Source organism: Ambystoma mexicanum, chromosome 7p (assembly GCF_040938575.1).
Source record: "Ambystoma mexicanum isolate Mex_15411 chromosome 7p, UKY_AmexF1_1, whole genome shotgun sequence".
NCBI classification, from domain to species: domain Eukaryota; kingdom Metazoa; phylum Chordata; class Amphibia; order Caudata; family Ambystomatidae; genus Ambystoma; species Ambystoma mexicanum.
Genome location: NC_090939.1, coordinates 240,123,584 through 240,148,574, shown reverse-complemented (window position 1 = coordinate 240,148,574; position 24,991 = coordinate 240,123,584).

Sequence of the window (24,991 nt, the reverse complement as noted above, 5' to 3'; positions counted from 1 at the left end):
CATTTTGTATGTTTCTGAAATAAAGCTTAACTGAAGCTGGAACTTCTCTGGCAACACCTTCATTTGGAGTGCCAATGACTCATTTTTTTGTGTTTGTTAGTGAAACAGTAATATTTCCTACCATGACCCAATGACATGTTCTATGCTCGTTAATAACACTATGACGTTAAGTGCAAGGCGTTCCATGTGATATAATCGTGGGAAAAATTGCTGTGATAACAAAATATCGCGGCAAAAATGCCGCTGTTTTTGCGCCGGAGTCAATGTAAAACATGCGGGGGACACCCCCGCAACCCCCGGACCCATTATACCATTTAAGGGGACCGGGGGACACCCCCGCAACGCCTGCTCCCCTTAAATGGTATAATGGGGCACATTTTTACCGGGTCAAACAGCAACATTTTTGCCGCGATATTTATTTACTGCGACATTTTTGCCGCAATTATATTACCTGATACCGTGCAAGGGTGTTTATTGAGGGCCCTGGGATGTTACCACCCATTCCAGCCCTTGGAATGGGAAATTAAAGCCATTAGCACCTGTCCCATGCGCTGGAATGAAAAGTCTGTTCAAAGATGGCTGCCATGGAAATGGAAGGCGGGGCTCTGTACAGAGCCCGTTTTTCCTTTCTGTGGCAGCATCACGCATGAGGAAAGAGGAAGAAGGAAGCAGCATCTGCGGTTGCGAGTGCCGCTGCCGCAATGAGGTAAGTGGGGAGGGTGGATTATTTAAAATGGGGTCCAGAGGTGTTGAGGAGAGGGCATGTGGTGGAAGCAGTGATCCGGTGGCTTGGAATGCGGATGGAACATCAGGAATTCAACCCGCTTTTCTAGCCTCCTGATTGGCTGGCTCCCCCGACAATGGTGCTAATTTCTAGTTCACCAGCTTTCAGTGTCACAGGACTCTCATTGCTTCATTGCGGGATAGAACAGCATTGTTCCTCCTTTATCTAGCTCGGGGATCTGTAACAATTGGATCTGCAGATGTTTTTTACTATAACTTCGAAAATCCCTAGGAGACATGGTCAATGATGAGGGATCATAAGAGTCAGAGTCCAAAACATCTTGGGCAAAAGGACCGATTTGCAACATAGAGGGACTCATTACACGGTAGGGGTAACCATGGCGCTATTAGCGCCATGGTTTCCGCCGGTATTTTACCGTGTCCGCCTTGGTGGATGGCGGAATTACCGCCCTACTCCAAGGCGAGTGGGGGCGGTAATTCCCCATTCACCAAGGCACGTCCCCATTCCCATTTTTGCCCCCATAGGGCATAATGGGAATGGGGAAGGCGCTAATTACGGTACCGCAAGTTGCGGTACCGTAATTAGCACCAAGGTCCCTTTGCGGCACCCTACTTTAACGGCTGGTAAAACCAGCCGTTAAGGTCGGGTCCCGCAAAGAGAACTCGTAGTAAGGCGGTAAGGGTTTACCGGTACCGGTGCCCTTACCAGTACCGGTAAACCCTTACCGCCTACCGTGTAACGAGGCCCATAGACTTCCTACATATAGATGGGGTGTTGGAGTGGGGTGATTCTATATATATTTGCATACCTACTGTTCTTTAAGATCTGTTAGATGGGATGCTCTAGATTACTTCAAGGACCGGTTGCTAGCATGTATGTGTATGTTTGGCATTGGCTCCTTCCAACGTAGGGCCTGATTCATGGAAGTGTTTTATAATGGCACAATCCCATAGGAAAATGTTCCATGAATTAGGCCCATTGTGTACAATAGCTTGTAATAACACATTTCCTGCTGCATGATGCAAAGTAAAGTATACATCCCGTGAGATGACAGCCAGACCTAACGGTGATGCAGCACAACTTCCACATCATGGGCCTCATTACGACCCAGGCGGTAAGTTACCGCCTGGGCCGTGACTTTACCACCATGGCGTAAACTACGTTTACGCCATGGTGGTTGGCGGACTTACCGCCCCATTCCGACCTAGGCGGGGCGGTAAGTCCCCAATCCCCATTTACCCTTCCCCATTCCCATTTTTGCCCCATAGGGCATAATGGGAGTGGGGAAGGCGTTAATTACGCCACCGTAAATTACGGTGGCGTAATTAACTCCATGGTCCCTTAGCGCCATGGATTTTAACACCTGCTAAAAGCAGGTGTTAAAAGCACCATGGCGCTAGGGGACCTCGTAATCAGGCGGTAAGGGTCGGCGCTGTTAACGCTGCCGTAAACCCCTTACCGCCTGGGTCGTAATGAGGCCCCATGTATAATATTTTTCAGTCTCACTCTCATGTGTGTCAGAACACCCCTTAAATTGTATGCATTATGCATTTAACGTTTTTTTACTTGGCTTATATGTGTTCTGTAATGTTACTGGATTTTATACCACACTCAGTGCCATGTGCATAGTATACAGGTGCTCTGGCAGATCTGAAAGAGAGAATCAGAATTTAAACATGATAGTGTGGGGAGCACACGTCTCAAGTCGAGGGTACATGCAAGGGGACGGAGTCCGCCCACTTTATTCGAAGGGTGGACTCAGTCCCCCCAGCTAAAATGAGAAATATTGAATGTCCTCTTTGAATTTTATGAATTAAAGCCGACCTCGGGATCACAAAGCGTCGTCAGGTTTGTAGGCCGGACACTTCACCACTGCACTATGTAACCTGATGAAGAATAACAAAACACTAAAGCTGAAATGTCCCATTTCGGTACTACATCTTCCAGGGAAACTGGTTCTTGGAGTTTAAAACATGCACACCTTTTAACGTTTTCAAAAACTCTATTAGAAGAAAATGTGCTCTTGGTTTTGTGTGTGTGTTGATTTTAAGAAAGGCAAATGCCATTCGTCCTGTGCAATTTGGGTGGTTATGCAAAGCCAACTTAATGAAATGTGCATGTTTCACCTTGTTATGATCATTTCTGGCAACATCACATCTCGTTCTTTGTCCCCCCAATTTAATAAGGACTTGACCCCTGGGGAGCAGACTGTGAAGATCGTGATGGGCCTGGTGAAAAGGACAGACAATCTTGAAACCACATATAGCAAATGAGAACATGGCATGACAAGGAATGCATGGCACAAGCAAGCATTAGAACTCCTAGTGAAACGTGAACAGGGCCTAACAATACAAGACAACATGGCCTATTCCATGCACTCTTACCACTGGGAAAGTGTATGGAAAACCATTTTATTAGGCAATTGTTAATAATAGTAATTTTTGCCTGACTTTCTTATGATATGCATCGTATTCTAATGGCAAACACTGTTTAGTATCATACCGTAAAGTATCAGTCCTGACCAAAGCCTTTGAACAATAGGTTTATGTTACTTGAATGTGTGTCTCTACATTAGGCCTGGATAAACCTTCCAGCAACAAGCTGAATCACCTTTACCTTTGATGATTTGTGACAAACGGAACTTAGACAAACTTTTGGAAAGGTCTGTCTGAGGTTCATCTACATGGCTTAAAACAGGGACAAATGGCTGGAGCTCCTATTCAGGCTTGGGGGTGCTTTCAGAGAGGCAGGTGGTCATTGCTGGAGAGTAGGATATTATGGAAAGGCGTAATGTACTGCATTATGTACGATGAAGCTTAGGGAGAGATACTGAGTGATGGGGACATGGTTTGAGAGTTTAGGGTTGGATTTACATATCCATTACTGCAAGATTCTTTTGGTGATTTGGAGTGCGTGGCCAACACAAGTGCCATCTCCAGAGATTTGTGGAGGTAGTGACACACCAGTCAGTGTCCCCCTCTTGAAGCGAATGTACGAGATGTTCTTTTGGGTGATACCTGGGAGGAGGGGCAGGAGGATCTGGGAACCCTTGAGGGCAGCTTGCGGTAGCGTCACGGTCACCTGATTATGCTGAGATGGAGCAGTAGACATTCTGAGGGACAGCGGCAGCACACCAGTCAGTGTCCGTCTCTTGAAGTAAATAGACTAGATGCATGCCATCATGTGGCACATGGATCTAGGACCTGGGGATCCCTCAGGGCAGGTTCTGGGGGAGTCACAGGGGCTTGATTTTGCTGAGAGGGAGCCACAGAAATTTGGTGATGCAGTGGGTGGCACAGAAGTGAGTTTCCCTCCCTTGAAGCGATTGGAAGAGACACATGCTACCAGGTTACAGCAATGAGGAGGATCAGGGAATACCTGATGGCAATTTATAGGTACAGTCATGCTGGACTAATTTTGCTGGGCCGGAGAAGCAGAAACTTGGGGAGGCAGGTGACAAACAATTGGACACCTTTGGAACAACATTCCATTCACCCAAATGAGCCAGAGGCAGGGGTAGACGTGCTCCTCTTGGTCTTTTCACTCCTGCAGCTGCACTTGCTGTGTACACTGGGGAGTCCAGACTTTAAGGTGGTCAATTAAGGGTATCTTTCACACCCTCTGTCACAAATCACACTGGGGTTCATGCACTAGTACAGGAAAATGCATGTGTATTGCACCATGGCAATAAACATCCGCTGGGACTGACAGAGAAACTAGCATTTTCAGATCCATCCACTGCCTCAAGGTAAGATGGAGGAGATGTTTAGACCTTATCTACCAAAGATCAAGGAAGATCAACTGATGGAGTACTCGAAAAGCGGGAGGAGATTGAAAATCACAGACCTCTATCTCTGCCACCTCCATCAATTGGGTCAGAAAGTAATAAAAATGAGATGGATGATGATCAGGACAATGATTTTGTTCATTTGAATTCCAGATGGGAACAAACATTGCTGTTGAAAATCAGAGATACTGAATAGGCAGATGAGAATGACAGCACAGATGTAAAGGCTGGGGTACTGGTAGAAGGCACCCCCTCACCTAAATGGGTTCTATGTTCATTCATCCCCATTTTTTTCACAGCTTTTTTGATGAATATGTTTTGCCGAAAGAAAGCACCAAAATATAATTTTTTTATTTTCCCCCAATCCTCCTTCTCCTGTTATTAATTCCCTATACACCAACCCACCCTCCCCATTATATACCCCCTCATATTTTTCTATGTTTGATTTTTTTTATTGTTTTTAGTTACATTAATTAACTTTTACAATATTATTTCAACATAAAAAATAATCACAATTCACAAAATTAATTTCAATTACATATTAAAACACAGGCAAGAGTTGGATACAATTATTACTTATACACAAGTGCACCGCAGATCTCTTCTCTGGTTTACCACATACATTTTTTTATCTTTACTAAAAGAAAATGTTGAGCATTTAAAACTTTTTAGACAACCCATGTTTGCACTCTTTAACATGCCCTAATTTCATAATTTCAGAGCACTCAAAAAATTAGCAGTTGCAATTCTAATTCTCACTAAACAAGCAGAAATAATTATTTCCATCGTAACTCTTGATTAACCTCTGCAAGAAAATGATACATATTTGCAAAGTGTATTTGCCTTAATGAGACCAAATATGAGCTTTCAATGATTAGATGTTTCATAGTTTCTTTCTTGCCTTTTAGTTTGCAAGATCGACAGATGTTATCTGATTCCTTAATCATTCGTCTATCAGCTAGAACTTCTCTTGTTGGCCATAGATTAAATCTCAGATGCATTATTGCTGAACGAACAGCCAAAGATGGACTTTTCACTAAGTAAGGTGTCATTGTTCGATATCTTTTGTCAGTCATGCAGTTGACATCAAAGTGTTTATAAGTCAGACAGAGATCTCTTGTCTGGATCCAATTATTGGAAAAAAATTGCAATTTTACTTTCACCAGGTTTCTTACAAGTAGGTCAATCGTCACATTTGCAGTTGCTAGTTTGTGATATATACTTTGCAACCACCTTTTGGCAAATACATGATCGGACGAAAACAAATAAGATGACAATGGGCTTCATTATGAGTCACCAGGTATGGAAATAACGGTGGCGGTAAATCCGCCGCCACCGTTGTTTCCATACCGGGTGATCTCGAGTTCTGTAGGCGGGCGGTGTCATTCCCGCCAGGTCTGTCCTGGCGGGTTTCACACCACCCGCCTGCAGGCAGATGTGGAAACACCGGCGCCATCACGAGATAGTGCCGGTGTTTCCACTTCTCCATTCCCATTGAGTCCTATAGGACTCAATGGGAATCGGGATTTACTGAATTCCGCCTCCGGAATTCCCAGGTCACCAAGGTCGTAATGCCCCGGTAATTCCGGGAATCACGTAGGCGGATGGTAATACTAGTCCAGCGGTAACCTGCCGGAATTTCAGGCACGGTTACAGCCGGACTCGTAATGAGGCCCAATGTCTTCAGAATGGTTGTAGTATCATTACACATACAACACTTTCTAAATAAAGCGCATAAGCGCCAGTGATATGGATCCACCAATGAAATCAGGCCCAGTTCTTAGCAAATCCATGCTACATGAACCCCTTGAGGTAAATGTAATATCTGTCTCCAGAATGTAGCTTCTAGTTTATCAAATATGTGGTCTTCAATCAGTTCTAACCCTTCCATATCATATAGCAGCACAGGAGTACATTTTTGGAGATAGTAGGTCCAAGTTGGCATTATCGAAAATTTACCAAACTTTCTCATTATGATTTTGGTTTGAGAAATTGATATCTGAACTTTTTGTTGTAATCTTTGTAGGTGACTTTGATTATGTTTGCTCATGTCAACTATCATGCCCAGGTAAACATATTGACTTACAACATCACATTTGATGTTCTGTATGGTCCAATTCATTATGTTACGAGATGTCTTTTTCGATGCATACATGAGAAATTTTGTTTTTCCCACATTTAGGCTTAGATAGTAAATTTGTATATATTGTGAAAAAAGAGTCAATAAAGTTTGTAAGCCTACCGGGCTTTTAGAACAGAGCACTAAATCGTCTGCATACAACAGTGCTGCTATGGACCGTCCATTCAATTTTGGTGCATATGTTAACTGATTTTTAAAGACCTTGTTGATGTCATGAATGAAAAAGCTAAACAATGCTGACGCCATTATGCACCCTTGTTTTAAAGCCCTAGCAGTTTTTATCGCTGGGGAAAGTAATCCTTCTGCATCGAGTCTTATTTGGATGGATGTTTCAGAATGAAGTGCATAGATAATGTCTTTGAGTGTATCTGGACAATTTGCTATAGACAATTTTGCCATTAATAGGGGGCGCAAAACTGAATCAAAGGTGGCGTTAAAGTCAACAAACGCCAAATAAATTAGCTGTTTGCTGACTTGTGCTTGGCTCTTGATGGCACTAATACAAGACAAATTGATAGAGGTGCCCAAACCTGGTACAAACCCAGTTTGATTAGGCTCACATTTTTGACAAGATTTTGTCCAGGAATTAAATTCCTGCAATACAATCCTTGCAAAAATCTTACCGGGTGCATCCAACAATGTAATGGGTCTGTAATTACAGGGTTTGGATATATCACCCTTTTTAAAAATGGGCACCACTATCGAAGTTCTCCAGGAGTCAGGTATACTTCTGTTGGATATGATTGTTCTAAAGATTTTATCAAGAATATATGCCCAAGTAGTTGGATTTACTTTAAACATAAAGTTACTTAGGCCATCCAGACCTGCAGCTCTAGAACTACTTGAGCATTTTATTAGATCTTCCATGAGTGTCGGAGAAAACTCCAAATCCCATATACTTGCTCTAGGAAAATCATAGATTGAGTCTGCAAGGTCTGTGTCGCTATAAAGTTCAGAAAGGTGTTGTATCCGTTGCCACTCCATGACACCATTAATCTGGGTATGATGTTGTTTATCACGTTGAGCGTTATTTAACAACAGCCATATTTCTGCAGTACTTTTATTTTCCAAAGTGTGTAGCATATGTTCGCTATCTGCTTGGAACATTAAAACGGCTCTTCCTCTGGTCCAATTTTTATATTTAGTTTTGACTCTTTTGATTGCTTGTGCTTGATCTTCTGATGGGAGTAGTCGAAGTGCTCTCTTTTCTCTTCTCAATTCAGCTTTATGATCTTTCACTGCTTGGTCGAATTGGTGTTTATGGGAGAATGCATGCTGATCATTTTTAATGAATACAGTTCTATATTTGTTCATGACTGTCACATAAGAAGATTCACTACTCTTCTCTTGCATGTCTAGATCTTTTTCTAGCATATATAAGTTCTTGTCAGTCCACCTGAATCTTGTTTTTGCATTGTTGACCATTACACTTTGCGTCATTTTCCTAGCAGTGGGGTTAAATTGTTGTAAAGACCATGGCAAGTCATGGAAAGCAAATGATGATCACTGTTTGTTTGCTCCACGATCTTGAACTGGGTTACTAGATTAAATAATTTTTCATCTAAATAGATGTAATCAATAATATTTCCCATGGTTCCATGATGCCAAGTGTTTTGCAGTGGTACACCTCCTGGAAGGGAACCATTTGCCAACCTGAAATTCCTATCTGCCATGAACAAAACTCCATCTTTTAACCTCTTTAGATTTGTTATTTTTTTGGTTAGAAATGCAGTTTAGGTTAATGTCCCCTACGAGAATGGTGGCCGAGATGTCTTTTGAGGCTAGTATCAGATCCAGAAGTAGTGTAAGAGCATCATAAAACGCTTCATCTGTGATGGCCGCTGGATTCCTGTAAATGTTGATCAATGCAAAGGTCGAATGTTGTAATTTGATTCTTACCAACAATAGGAAGTCATTTGATGCAGCCCATTGTTCGATAGTCATACCACTGCTTTTCTTGACTGCTACCAATAGACCCGAAGTGGGTCTACCTTCGGACGCTTTGGCTGCTGGTAACAATATAATTTCATGGTTGTTCCAGAGAGGGGTATTTGTCACCCAGGTTTCCTGTAATGCCACTATGTCATAGTCTTCAATGCGATTTTCTTTCTCCTTCTGTAGATGGGAATGTCCGCGTGTATTCCATGAAGCTAGACTGATGTTTTGTGAACATAATGCTGATTGTTATGCTCCGTGATTCTGCATGGTTTCCGGTGCAAATTTGTGCTGGTATATTTGGGGCACATGTTTACAGCCCTGAATTAGTTGTTGATCTAATTGACCTTTAGCAGGTGGATCTTGTGCAATGATGAATCCCAACTTAAATATATCCATCCTAGCTTTCCATAATGTATTCAGCACAACTCTCAATGGTATCCATAAGCGTACTATCGCAAGATCCTCATCGTTCAGAAATTCTATCTGATCAATGTCTGAAGTTGATATATCTTCTAAGTCCAGAATATCTCCAATTATGTTCAGTACACTCGTTCTGCACAGATCAAAGGTCAAATATGGGGCTGTACGACATTTCATTATCAATGAGTATCTGTTTTCAATAGCCCTGCTTGTGAGTTATATAGTATTTGCTTTGTTTTGATTGTTCAGTGTTTTCACTGAGCGATGCTGGTCCTTATCACTCGAAGCCTGTGTACCACCTTCTTTAGAAGTCATTGCATTATTGTGTTCGCCATGACCACTTGAGGTTTGTCGGGTTACATTATTGATTACTTGTCCCTTGTGATTTATATGCGTAGAATTTGCAGGTTCGTGCATGAGGTTATTCTTTTTAAAATATGCATCCAAAAATTACCTTATTGACAGTTAAATACATGCTTGATCTGACAATGAGTCTCTTGAGGCTTGTGTTGGAAGGTGTGAAGTTGCTCCTTCAGTTAATAGAGGAGTAACGCCACTCCATTTCTCCCCGTATTCAAGGCATTGATCATTTTGCACAGTCTTAATTGTGTTGGTTTCCTGATTTTTGAGGTCAAGAGGAGAGTGCTTATTGCCAGTAGTTGATATGTTGGGTAATATAGTCTGTATAGCTGTACTATATTGGGAAAGTGTTGAAACCACCTCTCTTGTCTGTTGCACGTTCATGTGTGCATCAATTGCTTCTCGAATGGATTATTTTTGCTGCGTGAGTTGGACTTCATTAAGCCTCACTGGCAAATCTTGCAATGTCATTTTCAGATGTACATCCAGATCATGCTCATTAGCTAGTTCAGAATGATTAGGATCATTTGTCAGATTCATGCGAGACAATGAGGGTTGCTTTCCATTCACACGCACAGATGAAAAAATGTGTCTGTGAGTCTTAGGCAATGATGAATTCAGGGTATTGTTATCATTTGTTCTTAGCATATTTAAATAAACCTCTACTTCTTTCCTGATCTCTTGTCTACGTTGTTCATGGTACACATCTTCATTCGGGCCTTTCATTCTTTTGTTTCCATTTATCAGGTTTATAGCGATCTTGTGATATTAAATACCCTGTGCCAGATTGCTTTTGGCGTTCTCTGTGGGTTCGCTTCTCTCCACATCGACCGCCTGGTGTCGTTCTTTTATTACATCAAGCAAATCATTCAGTGGGACATGCGTTAGTATATGGTTCGCCTGGGGCGATTCGTAGATGACTTCCGCAATTGTGTCACATGGGTCTTGAGGTAGTATAGATTTGTTCACTTCTGCATGTGTTTTGTTCTTCCGTATTATTGTTTGTTGTTTTCTTTTTTCTAGTCTTGGCTTCCGTTTTTTCAAAATCTGCCTCGAAATTGGTTGTTGGATTTTTTTATTTTTGGAAAAAATGTCAAAGTGACCTTCGTTGATCGGAGTTTGAGTTGATTCCGATATATTGTCCTGTGAGCACTGATCTATTCTAATCCAAGAGTTATTTTTCCGCGACTCATTTCTTATACAAGGGTCTGTTGCCATCTCTTTTGAAGTCATGGGTGCAATCACTTGCTCAATGAACGGGACTGCTGGAAGTATGTTATCCAGAGAACGCACGCCAATATCTATTATTTCAGGATTGGAGGTATTGAGACATTGTACTTCATTGTCCATCACACGCTCATTTCTGTGAGCCATTTCTTCCGCAATCCAGTTGGAGAGCCATTCTATTAATTCAGTTTGTTTAGAAATGTTTGTCTCTAGTGTCTCAAACAATTTAAAGAGACTTGATATTGTCATATTGACTGCTGACAGTGTGATTTCAAGCATCGAGGGTGACACAGGTGACATTGTTTGCGGCTCAATTTGAGAAGCAATATTTCTACGTGGAGTAGGGTGCACGGGTGACAATGTTTGTGGCTCAATTCGAGGAACAATGTTTCTGCGTGAAGTAGGGAGCACAAATTATATGGCTGATGACCCTGAACCTACAGAGCTATTAGCGCTCGGCGTAGAGGCAGTTAGAGCCTCTGAATTGCTTGATAGATCATAATTACCAGCATGTATAGATATGTCGTAACTAGTATCTGGGCTTTAATCTACCACCCCATGTGTTGGTATATCTGCTGGGGGTAGACGAGGAGGCGCCCAAGTTGTTCCCAGCAGTGTTTCATCCGAAACTGCTAATTCCTTATTTGTCTGTGTGTCTTGATTGTGAGCGTGGGATGCATGCAGCTGCAATGCAGGATTGCTTAATGACTCTGCTGTGCGTTGATCCTTACAACAGGGCAGCACAATATTATTAGTTACTGGTTGTAATGTGTCTGGAAAAAATTTGCGAATATCACGTGTCGGGGTGAGTGAGGAGCAGCGAACTACAGGTGTTAGAATGATGTTTTTTTCGAGCTACCCGCGTAGCGCTACCTCCCTTTATACCCTCCTCCCCGTTTTTGTGGAGAGAGCAAGTCTGCTGGCATATCTGACTTGAGTGAATACAGGCACTGCAACATGAATGCACCCGTGTATGGGAACGCCTCACAAGCTTGAAAGGGAAAAAAAGGCGTAACGGTCTCAAACGTTTACTTACTAGTACAATGATAATAGCGACGTATTCTCATTCACCCAATACCTGGGCTGCTACGAATCTATGAGGGTCCCAAGTATGAAAGTAAGTGAGCAGGAAAATTAAGCAAAGGAATGGGCCGGACCCACACGCACACAACGCCGCGGCGAAGTGGCAAACTGGTCCTTTCCGGTCCTTGACTCTGTGCGCGCGCGCTGGTGTGCGCACGTTTCCAATTTATAAAAAACACGGAAAAAAGGGGCGTGACCAATGAGATTAAACCTAGGACAAGTAAATATAAGTAAATTAGTAACTGTCCTTAGGTCCTATGCATGTAATTTCATCACAAAAGTCCTTATAAAGCTTCACCTCTTGGCAGAAATACGAACAAAGTCCAATAGTAGGTCCAAAGGAAAACGCTCAGAGGAGGCTGGAAGATACGTCTGTGGCAAAGTTGTCCTTTCCGGTCCTTGCCTCGGTGCACGCGCGGTGGTTGTGACATCTCAATATTACATGGCATCCAGAACACCAAAAGCACCACAGCCACAGGCACCAACAAGCCCACTTGAATTCAGCCTGTGTGCTAGCCTACTACATAAGACACATTCTCCATCCAGGAGTGCCGGTGAGTGTTTGCTCCCCATCCAGGCCCCTCTGCCTCCTCCGTAGCGTCCCGGCTTCCCACCCCGCACCCGCTTCCTGATTGCCTTCCCTCCCGCCTCCCGACCCGCCCACCGCCATCGCGATTGGCCCCCTGACCGTGTTAGCAAAGGCCTAGTGGCCTGCAGCTCCCCCGAACTCCATTCTCCATCCAGGAGTGCCGGTGAGTGTTTGCTCCCCATCCAGGCCCCTCTGCCTCCTCCGTAGCGTCCCGGCTTCCCACCCCGCACCCGCTTCCTGATTGCCTTCCCTCCCGCCTCCCGACCCGCCCACCGCCATCGCGATTGGCCCCCTGACCGTGTTAGCAAAGGCCTAGTGGCCTGCAGCTCCCCCGAACTCCATTCTCCATCCAGGAGTGCCGGTGAGTGTTTGCTCCCCATCCAGGCCCCTCTGCCTCCTCCGTAGCGTCCCGGCTTCCCACCCCGCACCCGCTTCCTGATTGCCTTCCGTCCCGCCTCCCGACCCGCCCACCGCCATCGCGATTGGCCCCCTGACCGTGTTAGCAAAGGCCTAGTGGCCTGCAGCTCCCCCGAACTCCATTCTCCATCCAGGAGTGCCGGTGAGTGTTTGCTCCCCATCCAGGCCCCTCTGCCTCCTCCGTAGCGTCCCGGCTTCCCACCCCGCACCCGCTTCCTGATTGCCTTCCCTCCCGCCTCCCGACCCGCCCACCGCCATCGCGATTGGCCCCCTGACCGTGTTAGCAAAGGCCTAGTGGCCTGCAGCTCCCCCGAACTCCATTCTCCATCCAGGAGTGCCGGTGAGTGTTTGCTCCCCATCCAGGCCCCTCTGCCTCCTCCGTAGCGTCCCGGCTTCCCACCCCGCACCCGCTTCCTGATTGCCTTCCCTCCCGCCTCCCGACCCGCCCACCGCCATTGCGATTGGCCCCCTGACCGTGTTAGCAAAGGCCTAGTGGCCTGCAGCTCCCCCGAACTCCATTCTCCATCCAGGAGTGCCGGTGAGTGTTTGCTCCCCATCCAGGCCCCTCTGCCTCCTCCGTAGCGTCCCGGCTTCCCACCCCGCACCCGCTTCCTGATTGCCTTCCCTCCCGCCTCCCGACCCGCCCACCGCCATCGCGATTGGCCCCCTGACCGTGTTAGCAAAGGCCTAGTGGCCTGCAGCTCCCCCGAACTCCATTCTCCATCCAGGAGTGCCGGTGAGTGTTTGCTCCCCATCCAGGCCCCTCTGCCTCCTCCGTAGCGTCCCGGCTTCCCACCCCGCACCCGCTTCCTGATTGCCTTCCCTCCCGCCTCCCGACCCGCCCACCGCCATCGCGATTGGCCCCCTGACCGTGTTAGCAAAGGCCTAGTGGCCTGCAGCTCCCCCGAACTCCATTCTCCATCCAGGAGTGCCGGTGAGTGTTTGCTCCCCATCCAGGCCCCTCTGCCTCCTCCGTAGCGTCCCGGCTTCCCACCCCGCACCCGCTTCCTGATTGCCTTCCCTCCCGCCTCCCGACCCGCCCACCGCCATCGCGATTGGCCCCCTGACCGTGTTAGCAAAGGCCTAGTGGCCTGCAGCTCCCCCGAACTCCATTCTCCATCCAGGAGTGCCGGTGAGTGTTTGCTCCCCATCCAGGCCCCTCTGCCTCCTCCGTAGCGTCCCGGCTTCCCACCCCGCACCCGCTTCCTGATTGCCTTCCCTCCCGCCTCCCGACCCGCCCACCGCCATCGCGATTGGCCCCCTGACCGTGTTAGCAAAGGCCTAGTGGCCTGCAGCTCCCCCGAACTCCATTCTCCATCCAGGAGTGCCGGTGAGTGTTTGCTCCCCATCCAGGCCCCTCTGCCTCCTCCGTAGCGTCCCGGCTTCCCACCCCGCACCCGCTTCCTGATTGCCTTCCCTCCCGCCTCCCGACCCGCCCACCGCCATCGCGACTGGCCCCCTGACCGTGTTAGCAAAGGCCTAGTGGCCTGCAGCTCCCCCGAACTCCATTCTCCATCCAGGAGTGCCGGTGAGTGTTTGCTCCCCATCCAGGCCCCTCTGCCTCCTCCGTAGCGTCCCGGCTTCCCACCCCGCACCCGCTTCCTGATTGCCTTCCCTCCCGCCTCCCGACCCGCCCACCGCCATCGCGATTGGCCCCCTGACCGTGTTAGCAAAGGCCTAGTGGCCTGCAGCTCCCCCGAACTCCATTCTCCATCCAGGAGTGCCGGTGAGTGTTTGCTCCCCATCCAGGCCCCTCTGCCTCCTCCGTAGCGTCCCGGCTTCCCACCCCGCACCCGCTTCCTGATTGCCTTCCCTCCTGCCTCCCGACCCGCCCACCGCCATCGCGACTGGCCCCCTGACCGTGTTAGCAAAGGCCTAGTGGCCTGCAGCTCCCCCGAACTCCATTCTCCATCCAGGAGTGCCGGTGAGTGTTTGCTCCCCATCCAGGCCCCTCTGCCTCCTCTGTAGCGTCCCGGCTTCCCACCCCGCACCCGCTTCCTGATTGCCTTCCCTCCCGCCTCCCGACCCGCCCACCGCCATCGCGATTGGTCACTTTGCCAAGTTACCCAGGCCATTACTGGCCCTCCCAGGGCAGCCCTCTGCCCGTGCAGCCCCATCGGCTAAGGACCAGAGGCAAAGGACGGCTTTTTTTTTAGAGACGGCTCCAGGTCGTATCTGCAGGTATCCGCAGGAGAAGCAAGAAGCCAACAATAAGTAAGTGTGGCAGGGGCAGGGACAGAAGCAATTACTTCTCGCCATACCACCCTACCACTCAACCTGGTTTGCAAACCCTCCCTACTGTGATATGTCCATGTCGAATCACCACCTCACATCATCTTGAGTGGGTAACCGCATTTAGAAAGTGTGCCTAATAGCATTTGGGTGGATAACAGCATTCAGAAAGTGTGCCTAATAGCATCTTGATTAGACAATTGCATTTAGAAAGTGTGCCTAATAGCATTTGGGTGGATAACAGCATTCAGAAAGTGTGCCTAATAGCATCTTGATTAGACAATTGCATTTAGAAAGTGTGCCTACTAGCATTTTGGTAACCTTTAGAAAGTGTGCCTATTAGCATTTGGGTGGACAATTGCATTTAGAAAGTGTGCCTACTAGCATTTTGGTAACCTCTAGAAAGTGTGCCTATTAGCATTTGGGTGGACAATTGCATTTAGAAAGTGTGCCTACTAGCATTTTGGTAACCTTTAGAAAGTGTGCCTAATAGCATTTGGGTGGATAACTGCATTTAGAAAGTGTGCCTAATAGCATTTGGGTGGATAACTGCATTTAGAAAGTGTGCCTAATAGCATTTGGGTGGATAACAGCATTTAGAAAGTGTGCCTAATAGCATTTGGGTGGATAACTGCATTTAGAAAGTGTGCCTATTAGCATTTTGAGTCCATAACCGCATTCATAAAGTGTGCCTAACAGCATCTTGATTAGACAATTGCATTTAGAAAGTGTGCCTATTAGCATTTGGGTGGACAATTGCATTTAGAAAGTGTGCCTACTAGCATTTTGGTAACCTTTAGAAAGTGTGCCTAATAGCATTTGGGTGGATAACTGCATTTAGAAAGTGTGCCTAATAGCATTTGGGTGGATAACTGCATTTAGAAAGTGTGCCTAATAGCATTTGGGTGGATAACAGCATTTAGAAAGTGTGCCTAATAGCATTTGGGTGGATAACTGCATTTAGAAAGTGTGCCTATTAGCATTTTGGGTCCATAACCGCATTCATAAAGTGTGCCTAACAGCATCTTGATTAGACAATTGCATTTAGAAAGTGTGCCTACTAGCATTTTGGTAACCTTTAGAAAGTGTGCCTAATAGCATTTGGGTGGATAACTGCATTTAGAAAGTGTGCCTATTAGCATTTGGGTGGACAATTGCATTTAGAAAGTGTGCCTACTAGCATTTTGGTAACCTTTAGAAAGTGTGCCTAATAGCATTTGGGTGGATAACTGCATTTAGAAAGTGTGCCTAATAGCATTTGGGTGGATAACTGCATTTAGAAAGTGTGCCTAATAGCATTTGGGTGGATAACTGCATTTAGAAAGTGTGCCTAATAGCATTTGGGTGGATAACAGCATTTAGAAAGTGTGCCTAATAGCATTTGGGTGGATAACTGCATTTAGAAAGTGTGCCTGATAGCATTTGGTTGGATAACAGCATTTAGAAAGTGTGCCTAATAGCATTTTGGTCCATAATTGCATTCAGAAAGTGTGCCTAATAGCATTTTGGATGGATAACCGCATTTAGATTGTGTGCCTAATAGCATATTTGTAGGAGAACTGATTGTGTAAAGTGTGCTTAATAGCATAGTTGTGGAGAAACTGAATTTAGAAAATGTTCCCAATAGCTTATTTGTAGGAAAATTGAATTTGTAAAGTGTGCCTAATAGCATAGCTGTGGAGAATCTCAATTTAGAAAGTGTGCCTAATAGCATATTTGTGGAGAATCTCAATTTAGAAAGTGTACCTAATAGCATACTTGTGGGAAAACTGACTTTTTGGGAAAATTGAATTTGCATAGTGTGCTGAACAGCATAGTTGTGAAGAAATTGAATTTAGAAAGTGTGCCGAATAGCATAGCTGCGAGAAATTGCATTTAGGAAGTGTGCCTAATAGCATTTTGGGTGGGTAACCGCTTTTTTGAAAGTGTGCCTAATAGCATTTTGGGTGGGTAACCCCTTTTTTTTGAAAGTGTGCCTAATAGCATCTTGATTAGACAATTGCCTTTAGAAAGTGTGCCTAATAGCATTTTGGGTGGGTAACCCCTTTTTTTGAAAGTGTGCCTAATAGCATCTTGATTAGACAATTTCATTTAGAAAGTGTGCCTAATAGCATTTTGGGTGGGTAACCGCTTTTTTGAAAGTGTGCCTAATAGCATTTTGGGTGGGTAACCGCATTCAGAAAGTGTGCCTAATAGCATCTTGATTAGACAATTGCCTTTAGAAAGTGTGCCTAATAGCATTTTGGGTCCATAATTGCATTCAGAAAGTGTGCCTAATAGCATTTTGGGTGGATAACCGCATTTAGATTGTGTGCCTAATAGCATATTTGTAGGAGAACTGATTTTGTAAAGTGTGCTTAATAGCATAGTTGTGGAGAAACTGAATTTAGAAAATGTGCCCAATAGCTTATTTGTAGGAAAATTGAATTTGTAAAGTGTGCCTAATAGCATAGCTGTGGAGAATCTCAATTTAGAAAGTGTGCCTAATAGCATATTTGTGAGAATCTCAATTTAGAAAGTGTACCTAATAGCATATTTGTGGGAAAACTGACTTTTTGGGAAAATTGAATTTGCATAGTGTGCTGAACAGCATAGTTGTGAAGAAATTGAATTTAGAAAGTGTGCCGAATAGCATAGTTGCGAGAAATTGCATTTAGGAAGTGTGCCGAATAGCATAGTTGTGAGAAATTGCATTTAGGAAGTGTGCCTAATAGCATATTTGTGGGAAAACTGATTTTGTAAAGTGGGATCAATAGCATAGTTGTGCAAAGTCGCATTTAGAAGTGTGCCCAATACCCTCCGTATACAAAGTCGATTCTTGAAGTGTCAAAGCTACATCTAGAAGTGTGCCCAATTTCCTCCCTGTCCAAAGTTTAACCTGAAGTGTCCCCAGCACCATCTCTGTACAAAGTCTAATCTAAAAACTAAACCTACCTAGTAGCACCTCCTAGCTTAACCATGAGCACTCCCATACCACGAAGGTCCACCGGATCCGACCAATGGGCACCACCAGCCCCTTCCACCCAACCCCACCTCTTGTCACCACCTCCAACCTTCCAACCCTCCACCCCACCTCACTCCCTTCCCCTCACCAAACACCAAGCCAGAGGCGCACGATGGCGTGCCACCCACCCCAAGACCACCACTCCGACGAACCACCCCGATCAGCCTACCATAATCACACACCCTCCTCACACAACCCTGCCAAATACACCCGCCCGGCAACCATCCAACCATCATCCCCCCCAGCTACACCCACCTCCATCCGGCCACAACCACACGCTTTCCTTTCCCTAAAAACTGCACGCCTAGCCCTAGCAAGAACAGAAGCCTCATGCCTCTCGCCCTCCGACCCCCCTACCCTCACGCACTCACCACTCACAACAAAGACACGAAAAAGGAAACGTACCTGGTCCCCCTCAATCTCCCACCACTCATCCCCTCTCCTGTCTCGATCCACCACCCTAGCCCCCCTTTCTCCACCCTCACCCTACGCCTCACCCAGCTTGAAACCCCTCTTCCTCGATTTCTCACCACCCGCTGCTGAAACTCTTTACCCAACACACCCCACCTTAAAATCCCCTAGACCAAACCGCAACAGACCAACCCATATACTCACCCACTCAATACCCAACACTTCCTCCGCCCGCCCACTCTTCCCATCATCCATCAACCACTGCACCCCTCTGGCAGCCCTCTCTCCACCCTCCCCCCCGCTCTCACCCATCTCGGCAACTCCCACATCGACCTCTCCTACCGAAGTGAAGTGCATACTATTCAACGCCCGATCCGTAGCAAAAAACAGACACAGCATCTATGACCTCCTCGCTTCTGACAAACCTGACCTGGTTTTCATTACCGAAACCTGGCTCTCCGACGACTTCGCCCCTATAGTCAACGAAGCGTTCCCCCCAGACTACTCCCTCATCCCTCTGAACCGTCCCTCTAGAGGAGGTGGAATAGCATTCGCATTTAAAACTCACCTCCACGCCTCAATCATCGACAACAAACCAGCCATCCCTTCCTGCGAATCACTCCTAGTTAAACTATCGCTCTCCCCCTCACTCTCCCACAGCTTCCTATTAATTTACAGACCCCCTGGCTACGACAGACAATTCTCAAACAACCTCTGCGACTCTACTTCTGCACTCCAACTAAACCATCCCAACCTCACCCTTCTGGGAGATTTCAACATATGGTTCGACATCCCAGCCAACCCTATGACACACTCTCTTGTTGACGGCCTAGACGCAATCAACCTCCATCCCCACATAAACGGCCCAACCCACCATAAAGGACACACTCTAGATGCCATCTTCACCTCCCACAACCAGATTCACCTAAATCCCCCAATCCCTATCATCTGGTCCGACCACTCCATCGTTTCATTCACTATACGCTCTCCCACTCCAACACCTGTACCCGAACCAGAAACACTGACTATACGCAAATCCTGGAAGAAACTAATAATCCTTCCTGACCTAGCCAACGCACTCCTCCAGTCTCCCCCGCCTACCTACCTATCCAATAATCAACTAAACCCTGATGCCTTTGACTCTTGGCTCAACACCCCTCTAACTCGACTCACACCAACCTGCAAACCATCAGCCCGCTGTGGCCATTTTCCTAGATGGTTCACCCCTGAGCTGAAAACCAGTAAACAACTATACAAATACCTCGAACGTAAATGGCGGAAAGACAAAACTCCCCTGAACAGATCCAACTTAGCCCGGCATCTCCGCCAATACAAGGCTGAAATCTGAAAAGCAAAAAAAGCCCATTACAACTTCCGAATTCTAAACTGCAAAAACCCCAGCAAAGAACTCCACAAAATCATCTCCGAATTCACCAAACCATCATGCACCGCCTCCACACCGACACCCTCTCAATCGCTGTGCGACTCACTCTCTCTCCACTTTTACACCACAGCCCTCGAAAGAACAAGCAACCTAACAAACAAACTTGCTCTCTTATATCCCCCAACCAACCCACCGTCCACACCAGTCACCCAACCGCCAACGACCTCCAGCCAACCAACATTTGACTCCTTTAGTCCCATATCAGCAGACCAATTTCGCAAACTCCTTTCCGCCCGAAAACCATCCGGCTCCCCGCTTGATCCATGCCCGGCATCAACCCTTAAAGAAATATTTGCATCTACCTGCGCAGGAGAACACGCAAGAACCATCATAAATGACTCACTCACATCAGGAATCTTTCCAGACGCATTCAAAACTGTTCATGTCAAACCCCTATTAAAAAAACCATCCCTCAATCCTCTCGACCCCAAAAACTACCGCCCCATCTCAAACACAAGATTCCTTGCAAAACTCATCGACCGATCTGCCTACGCCCAACTAAATGCCTTTGTCGAATCCAACAATCTTCTTGATCCCGCCCAATCCGGTTTCAGAGCCCGACACGGAACCGAAACCACCCTAACCTCTATCTGGGATGACCTTAAAAACACGGCAGACACCGCAGGATGCGCTGCATTAATCCTCCTCGACCTATCAGCCGCCTTCGACACAATCAACCACTCAATCCTCCTAGACCGCCTCCACTCCCTAGGAATTCGTGGAACCGCTCTAAAATGGATAGCTTCTTTCCTCAAAGATAGGCACCAAATAACGATACTCTCCACCTACTCCTCACAAACGCGACCAGTCGACACTGGAGTTCCACAAGGAGCGGGCCTATCGGCACTCCTATTCAATCTCTACTTGATCACCCTCCCACCAATAATTCGCTCACACAACCTCCTGTGCTACAACTATGCCGACGACACCCAACTAATTCTAAAATTCCTGAACTCAAAACCCTACTGCCGACCAGAGCTCACTTCCTGCCTCCTCGACATAGAGCTCTGGATGACCAAAAACCACCTTCTGCTAAACCCTTCCAAAACAGAAATCCTGGTATGTGGCAACTCTGAACTTCTTCCACACCCACTACCCTGGCCATCAACCATGGGCAAGTCCCCAACCCCCTCTAAATCTGTAAAAAACCTTGGATGCACTCTTGACTCTGACCTAACACTCTCGTGCCAAGTCAACAATGTCTCAAAGTCCTGCCATTACCACCTTAAAACTCTCAGGCGCATCTTTCCATACCTCTCCTTTCCCAACAGACTCTCCGCAGTCCAAGCAATTGTCATATCAATACTAGACTACGCCAACCCACTCTACCTTGGAATCCACACCTACCAGCTGAATAAACTACAAAGAGCTCAAAACGCAGCAGCCAAACTACTACTTGCACTCGGACCAAGGGACCACATCTCCCCTGCTCTCAAAACTCTACACTGGCTTCCAGTAGCCCGAAGGGTGTCTTTCAAAACCCTATGCATTTCTCACCGAGCGCTGCATAAAACCGGACCTCAATATCTTCAAGATAAGTTAAAACCCTATCACCCACCACGCACTCTAAGATCTAGCTCGGCCGCCCTCCTGGTCGTACCTAAAACAAACTCAGTCAAGTTAGGTGGGTCATCATTCTCAGCCTTGGCCCCCAAGCTGTGGAACACGCTGCCACCCCACATCCGCCTAACAGAGGATCTAATATCCTTCCGCAAACTATTGAAAACCTGGCTCTTCCCCTAAAACCAACCCTGTGCTAAAACTAACTCAAACTGAATAACACCACTGCAATATTACCAGCCCAACAAACTACTAGATCTCGAACTGCAATATGACAAATAATAGTATAACATCAAGATCCAAGCGAGAAATCGACAACCAATAACCACCAATGTAAACTAAAGAACAACGTGAATAGGTCATAACAGCGAAATATCAACATGATGAGTAAAGCAAATGTATAAAACCAATGAATGTTTAGAGCGGACAAACACATAAACGGGAACGTTGCGTGGAGGCGATGAAGGCATAAACCAGACGATTGAATAGGACAGAGAAACGTCTAGACCAAATGACTGAACTGATGTACCAAACGGATGATTGTATAGAGCGAATGAATGTATAAGCACTGAGGGAGGTATAAACCCGCATGAGCACAAGGGACTGATAAATATGTAGAGCAGATGAAAATATTGAATGGATGAGTGTATTGAGCAGGCGAGCGTATAGAGCGCACGAATATATTGAGCGAATGAGTGTATAAGAACGGATGAACCTATAAGGGCGAACAAGCGCATAGAGCGGACCAACGTATTGAGCAAATGAGTGCGCTGAGCGCATGTGCGCACAGAGCAAATGAGTGCGCGAAGCGGTTAAGCGCATGGAGCGGATGGATGCGCGGAACAGATGGGTGCCCTGAGGCAATGTGTGCGTGGAGCTGACGTGTACCGACGGGTGTGTCGTGCGGACGGGTATATGGAGTGGACGGATATGTGGAGCAGACGAGTGCGTAGAGAGAGTGTGTGGAGCGCACGAATGCGTCGAGATGACGTATGTACGTATAGCTGTCGTATGAGTGTGGAGCGGACGTACATTGTAAAACGGAATTATGTGTGTAGAGCGGACGTGGATGTGTGCAGTGCGGACGTGAGTATGTATAGAGCGGACGTAGGTATGCGAGCAGAACAGATGTATGTGTGTCTGTAATGCGGACGTGTGTTGTGTGTTGTGTAGAGCGGACGTGTGTGTGTGTAGAGCGGACGTGTGTGTGTGCAGAGCGGATGTGTGTGTGTGTAGAGCAGATCTGTGTGTGCGTTGAGCAGACTTATGTGTGTGGGTGTAGAGCGGACGTGGATGTGTGTAAAGCGGACATAGATGTCTGTAGAGCGTGACGTATGTGTATGTAGAACGGACATGGATGTGTATGTAGCACGGACATGTGTGCGTGTGTAGAGCAGACGTGTGTGCATGTGTGGAGCAGACGTCTATGTATAGAGCAGACGTGTATGCACGTGTAGAACGAACGTGTGTACATGTGTAGAGCGAACTCACGTGTGTACAGAACGGACGTGTGTGTGTTTAGAATGGATGTGTGCGTGTGTATAGAGCGGTCGTGTGCGTGTAGAGCGGACATGCAGGCGTAGAGCGCACATGGATGTGTGTCTGTAGATCGGACGTGTGTGTATGTATGTGTCTGGAGCAGACGTATGTATGTGTAGTACAGACGTGTGCATGTGTGGAGCAGACGTATGTGTGTATATAGAGCAGATGTATAGATGTAGGTGTAGAGCGGACATGGGTGTGTGTAAAGCGAACCGGAGTGTGTGTAAAGTGAACAGGAGTGTGTAGTGCGGACGTATGTATATGTAGAACGGACGTGTATGTGTAAGTAGCGCGGACGGGTGTGCGTGTGTAGAGCAGACATATCTGTATGTGTAGAGCAAACATGTGTATGTATAGAGCGGACATCTGTGTGTATAGAGCGGACGTGTGAGTGTGTATAGAGCGGACGTGTATGTGTAGAACAGACGTATGTGTGTGTAGAGCGGACGCGCGTATATGTGTTTGTGTATAGAGCTGACGTGGAACAGACATGCACGCGTGTGTGTGTAGAGCAGACGTGTGTGTGTGTATGTAGAGCAGGCACCTGTGTATAGATCAGAAGTATGTGTGCGCAGACCAGACGAAGTACCAGCTAGTAGAGCCGGTGATTCCTTAGTGCAGTTGAATGCATGATCGAACGAACGCATGAGCGACGAATTAGGAAGTATGTAGATATAATCCGATCTCATACGCATCATATCACATCACCACGCTTACTCTCTTCTTTTACACCATCACCCAACTAGAACACAGCGATACTATGACACCATTCGGTATAGCTGTTCTCATACCAACATCTTCCTCATACTACACATCACTCTAACTAAACACTGCTGGTTACACCCTCCAGCCGGCGTTCTCCTCAGGCCTAACGCAGCCTCAATCGATCTGGATAATCCGACCAGAACGAACACATACTCCTCAACCCTCAACCACCACACCTAATGCTAAGAAGCTGCCTCCACATGAATGCTACACCTGCAGCACACATATACGGTGCGCACACGCATCTTTGACGCCTTTATACTCTCTCTACTGACTTGAACTTCGGTTCCCGAGGGCGTTCAACCTACCAGCGCCTTGAGACTATACCAATGGTACATAAGGCGCTATATAAATGCAAAGTAACATAACATAACATAACATGTGTGACAATGCTCGAAAGAGATTTAACAGCAACTAGATCTGGCCACTTTAAGACTCTGCTGAAAAACAGTGCACCAAGGGAGGCAGGGACCAAGGTGGGGGTCACATCTATTCAGTTCCATATGCAGCAGCACCATGCACTGACATGGGAAGAAATCACATGATCCAAAGAGCATCCCTCCCCTTACCATCAACCAAGCAGCATACCTCTATCAGTCCACACAGGTACCTGTGAAAATACTTCAGCTGTTTTAATGCTTGGGAGTAGGACACCATGTTCTTCCCCTGTACCCTATTAGCTCATTGCAGTGATTCCACATTGTATAAATGTAGTGTTGTGGAGCATTTGTGCACGGCCACAAAGTATTACATATCCCATGACAGAACGCACCTGCTTGATGCTACACTGGCTATAATGTTGGCAACAGATATCTTGCCCTACTCATTTGTGCGAAAACCTCGGAAAAGTCAGTCACGGCTGTGAAGTTCCTGGATTATGGGGTTTCTCTTGAAAAAAAGCACCAGAATTGTATATTAGTGATATGACTACAGTGTATCAGGTACCACAGCAGTCAGGGTCATTCTGAGCTAGGAGGTAAGGTAAAAACCATGCCGGTAATGATTTACCGGCATTGTTTACCGGTACAGGCTATTCTGACCTCTCAGACCGCTAATTACGGCACCGTAAACTACGATGCCGTAATTATCGGTCTTGGGTCGCGCGCACGACCCACCATGCCGAAATTAGCGGCATGGCGTAAACCAGAGCTGATCACAAGCAAGGAGCACACGTAAATAACGGCCTCCTTAAGCCCGTAAAGTACCTTACCGGCATGGAGTACATACAGGCATCTCAGAGAAGGAGTAAAGAACCCTGAGCAGTGGTTCCCAGAGCCACAGGTGCACACAATCAGCACAGGTTGAGGCAATGGAGTCTGCCACAGCA